This window comes from Natator depressus, chromosome 28, assembly GCF_965152275.1.
Source record: "Natator depressus isolate rNatDep1 chromosome 28, rNatDep2.hap1, whole genome shotgun sequence".
In the NCBI taxonomy this organism is placed as follows: domain Eukaryota; kingdom Metazoa; phylum Chordata; order Testudines; family Cheloniidae; genus Natator; species Natator depressus.
The window spans coordinates 10,380,709-10,385,708 of record NC_134261.1 but is presented as its reverse complement, the minus strand read 5'-3'; the positions used below and the strand labels follow the sequence as shown (position 1 = coordinate 10,385,708).

Sequence of the window (5,000 nt, the reverse complement as noted above, 5' to 3'; positions counted from 1 at the left end):
GTTGACCTGGTGGCCGGAGGAGAATTAAGCCCGGAGCCCGGGGCAGGGCGACCCCGGACAGACGGGGGTCCGCCTGGCCCCTGCCCGCGGGGGCAGGCTCCGGGTTGACCTGGTGGCCGGACGGGAATTAAGCCCGGAGCCCGGGGCAGGGCGACCCCGGACGGACGGGGCTCCGCCGGCCCCTGCCCGCGGGGGCAGGCTCCGGGTTGACCTGGTGGCCGGAGGAGAATTAAGCCCGGAGCCCGGGGCAGGGCGACCCCGGACGGACGGGGGTCCGCCTGGCCCCTGCCCGCGGGGGCAGGCTCCGGGTTGACCTGGTGGCCGGAGGAGAATTAAGCCCGGAGCCCGGGGCAGGGCGACCCCGGACAGACGGGGGTCCGCCTGGCCCCTGCCCGCGGGGGCAGGCTCCGGGTTGACCTGGTGGCCGGACGGGAATTAAGCCCGGAGCCCGGGGCAGGGCGACCCCGGACGGACGGGGCTCCGCCGGCCCCTGCCCGCGGGGGCTGGCTCCGGGTTGACCTGGTGGCCGCTCGGGACTTAAGCCCGGAGCCCGGGGCAGGGCGACCCCGGACGGACGGGGCTCCGCCTGGCCCCTGCCCGCGGGGGCAGGCTCCGGGTTGACCTGGTGGCCGGACGGGGAATAAGCCCGGAGCCCGGGGCAGGGCGACCCCGGACGGACGGGGGTCCGCCGGCCCCTGCCCGCGGGGGCAGGCTCCGGGTTGACCTGGTGGCCGCTCGGGACTTAAGCCCGGAGCCCGGGGCAGGGCGACCCCGGACGGACGGGGGTATGCCGGCCCCTGCCCGCGGGGGCAGGCTCCGGGTTGACCTGGTGGCCGGTTTGCTTTCGGGCCACCAGGTCAACCCGCTGCCTGTATGGGGTTGACCTGGTGGCCGCTTTCCTTCCCGGCCACCAGGTCAACCCGCTGAATGTATGGGGTTGACCTGCTGGCCGCTTTCCTTCCCGGCCACCAGGTCAACCCGCTGAATGTATGGGGTTGACCTGCTGGCCGCTTTTCTTCCCGGCCACCAGGTCAACCCGCTGAATGTATGGGGTTGACCTGCTGGCCGCTTTCCTTCCCGGCCACCAGGTCAACCCGCTGAATGTATGGGGTTGACCTGCTGGCCGCTTTCCTTCCCGGCCACCAGGTCAACCCGCTGAATGTATGGGGTTGACCTGCTGGCCGCTTTCCTTCCCGGCCACCAGGTCAACCCGCTGAATGTATGGGGTTGACCTGCTGGCCGCTTTCCTTCCCGGCCACCAGGTCAACCCGCTGAATGTATGGGGTTGACCTGCTGGCCGCTTTCCTTCCCGGCCACCAGGTCAACCCGCTGAATGTATGGGGTTGACCTGCTGGCCGCTTTCCTTCCCGGCCACCAGGTCAACCCGCTGAATGTATGGGGTTGACCTGCTGGCCGCTTTCCTTCCCGGCCACCAGGTCAACCCGCTGAAAGTATGGGGTTGACCTGGTGGCCGCTTTCCTTCCCGGCCACCAGGTCAACCCGCTGAAAGTATGGGGTTGACCTGGTGGCCGCTTTCCTTCCCGGCCACCAGGTCAACCCGCTGCCGGCATGGGGTTGACCTGCTGGCCGCAGAGGGGCAGGCTCCGGGTTGACCTGGTGGCCGGACGGGGATTAAGCCCCGGCTCGGAGCAGGGCAAGCCCGGGCGGAGGGGGGTCCGCTTGGCCCCTGCCCGCGGGGGCAGGCTCCGGGTTGACCTGGTGGCCGGTTTGCTTTCGGGCCACCAGGTCAACCCGCTGAATGTATGGGGTTGACCTGCTGGCCGCTTTCCTTCCCGGCCACCAGGTCAACCCGCTGAATGTATGGGGTTGACCTGCTGGCCGCTTTCCTTCCCGGCCACCAGGTCAACCCGCTGAATGTATGGGGTTGACCTGCTGGCCGCTTTCCTTCCCGGCCACCAGGTCAACCCGCTGAATGTATGGGGTTGACCTGCTGGCCGCTTTCCTTCCCGGCCACCAGGTCAACCCGCTGAATGTATGGGGTTGACCTGCTGGCCGCTTTCCTTCCCGGCCACCAGGTCAACCCGCTGAAAGTATGGGGTTGACCTGCTGGCCGCTTTCCTTCCCGTCCACCAGGTCAACCCGCTGAATGTATGGGGTTGACCTGCTGGCCGCTCTGCTTCCCGGCCACCAGGTCAACCCCCTGCCGGTATGGGGTTGACCTGCTGGCCGCAGAGGGGCAGGCTCCGGGTTGACCTGGTGGCCGGCAGGGACTTCAGCCCCAGGGCCCCTGGCAGGGCGACCCTGCCCTTGTTCCCCAGAAAAGGAGAGAGCTGGCTCGCAGCGGGAAAAGCTGCCTACGGCACCTGGGATTCCCAGGCGGTCACCCATCCAAGTACTAGCCAGGCCCGGGACGGTTTACCTTCCGAGATCGGACGGGATCGGGGGCCTTCCGTCCGGTATGGCCGTAGGCACTCGGCTCCGGTCCGCCTCGTCCCCTTTCCCTTACTGACTCCCCTGCCTCGGGTGGGCCCGATCCTTTTTTCCGTTTTTTTTTTTCGCTCCGGAGGCTTCATGAGCCCCCCCCCAACACCCCTTTGGGGGTCGGTGAAAATTTTTTTTTCAGACTTCCAGGGGCCCGATCCTGGCCGCGGGCACCCGGCTCCGGGCACCCGGCTCCGGGCCGCCTCGTCCCCTTTCCCTTACTGACTCCGCTGCCTCGGGTGGGCCCGATCCTTTTTTCCGTTTTTTTTTTTCCGCTCCGGAGGCTTCGTGAGCCCCCCCCAACACCACTTTGGGGGTCGGTGAAAAAATTTTTTTCAGACTTCCAGGGGCCCGATCCTGGCCGCGGGCACCCGGCTCCGGGCACCCGGCTCCGGGCCGCCTCGTCCCCTTTCCCTTACTGACTCCCCTGCCTCGGGTGGGCCCGATCCTTTTTTCCGTTTTTTTTTTTTTTCGCTCCGGAGGCTTTATGAGCCCCCCCCAATACCACTTTGGGGGTCGGTGAAAAAAATTTTTCAGACTTCCAGGGGCCCGATCCTGGCCGCCGGCACCCGGCTCCGGGCACCCGGCTCCGGGCCGCCTCGTCCCCTTTCCCTTACTGACTCCCCTGCCTCGGGTGGGCCCGATCCTTTTTTCCGTTTTTTTTTTTTTCGCTCCGGAGGCTTTATGAGGCCCCCCCTAACCGTTTTTGGGGTCGGTGAAAATTTTTAGTCAGACTTCCAGGGGCCCGATCCTGGCCGCGGCTTCGCAGGCTGGCCTGGGGGGGGGGGCATCTCTAGCTCCGGCCGCGGACGGCGAGACGCTCGGCCACCAGGTCAGCCCGGAGGAAAAGGCTGAAAAAAATGTCTAAGTCCCCCCGGGACACCAGGTCAACCCGGAGGAAAAGGCTGAAAAAAATGTCTAAGTCCCCCCGGGACACCAGGTCAACCCGGAGGAAAAGGCTGAAAAAAAGTCTAAGTCCCCCCGGGACACCAGGTCAACCCGGAGGAAAAGGCTGAAAAAAATGTCTAAGTCCCCCCGGGACACCAGGTCAACCCGGAGGAAAAGGCTGAAAAAAAGTCTAAGTCCCCCCGGGACACCAGGTCAACCCGGAGGAAAAGGCTGAAAAAAAGTCTAAGTCCCCCCGGGACACCAGGTCAACCCGGAGGAAAAGGCTGAAAAAAAGTCTAAGTCCCCCCGGGACACCAGGTCAACCCGGAGGAAAAGGCTGAAAAAAAGTCTAAGTCCCCCCGGGACACCAGGTCAACCCGGAGGAAAAGGCTGAAAAAAATGTCTAAGTCCCCCCGGGACACCAGGTCAACCCGGAGGAAAAGGCTGAAAAAAAGTCTAAGTCCCCCCGGGACACCAGGTCAACCCGGAGGAAAAGGCTGAAAAAAAGTCTAAGTCCCCCCGGGACACCAGGTCAACCCGGAGGAAAAGGCTGAAAAAATGTCTAAGTCCCCCCGGGACACCAGGTCAACCCGGAGGAAAAGGCTGAAAAAAATGTCTAAGTCCCCCCGGGACACCAGGTCAACCCCGAGGAAAAGGCTGAAAAAATGTCTAAGTCCCTGCTCGGCCATCAGGTCAACCCCATTCAAAGTGACGGGTTGACCTGATGGCCGGCAGTCTCACGGAAGTCCGGATGGGGTCGCCAAAAGTGCCCTCGGCCGACCGAGAGAACCAGGAGGTCGGATAGGATTTCAGATTGGTCCCCCTAAATTGGCGGTTGGATTTTTCGACTAGTTCATTTTGACGGGTGCGAGGAGATTTCTGAGAACAGGTTTTTCGGAACCTGTGAGAACCAGAGATGAGCCTCGGGGACCAATCTGCGCGTTGTACCCGATCTTGTGAGGGGGGACAGGGGCACGTTGGCAGGTGGGGCGGCCCCCGGCCCCCCCGAGCCCCCCCTTTTCCGGCTCTTTTCCTCCGGGGACCCCGTCGTCCCCTCGCACCCCCGGTGCAGGCCCGGTGGCCGGGATGCGAACTCCGACTGTCGGCGCCCCCCGGAGGGAGGGGGGGCCCGCTCCTCTCTCGCCTTCCGATCGATGTGGCGCTCACGTTCGCGACGGGAAGGGTCCTTCGCGGGCCGGCGCCCCCGACCGCAGGGGGCGTCTGGCGTTCAGGCGGATCGGGTCCCTCTTCCTCTTCGCGTCCCCGGATCCTGGGGCCGATTGGGACTTTCCTCCTTTGGGGGGGGGCCCGGGCGCGTGCCCGGCCCTCCGCGCCGTGGGGCCAGCCGGCCGAGATCTCCGCCCTGCGAGGTCGAGCGGCTCCGGCAGCCCACCCAGGGGTCTGAAAACCCAGGGAGCCGCGAGGCTCGGCAGGGCCAAACACGTCGCGAGAGCGAGCAGGGGCGCGCTGCGGTCCCCCGCCGTGCCCGACGGTCCTTCTCCAGGCACGCTCCGGGGCGCGGGCCCCGGGTGCTGGAGCCTCCGTCGGCTGTCGGTGGGACCCACGTACCGCCCTCTCGCTGGAGCCTCAGTAACCCCTGCCGCCCTCCCTGTCTGGGTCGCCGACTTCTTCTCTAGCGGGTTGCCTGGAAGGCGGCCGCGGCCTCCTCC

General features: G+C 65.9%; 1 non-coding gene across 1 annotated transcript; it reads right to left on the bottom strand.

The window, feature by feature from the left end:
- Positions 1–2,312: 2,312 nt before the first annotated feature.
- Positions 2,313–2,431, bottom strand: LOC141979751 (5S ribosomal RNA). The gene has a single exon (XR_012637144.1). It is a non-coding gene; the product is annotated as a 5S ribosomal RNA (ribosomal RNA).
- Between the last annotated feature and the right edge of the window lie 2,569 nt (positions 2,432–5,000).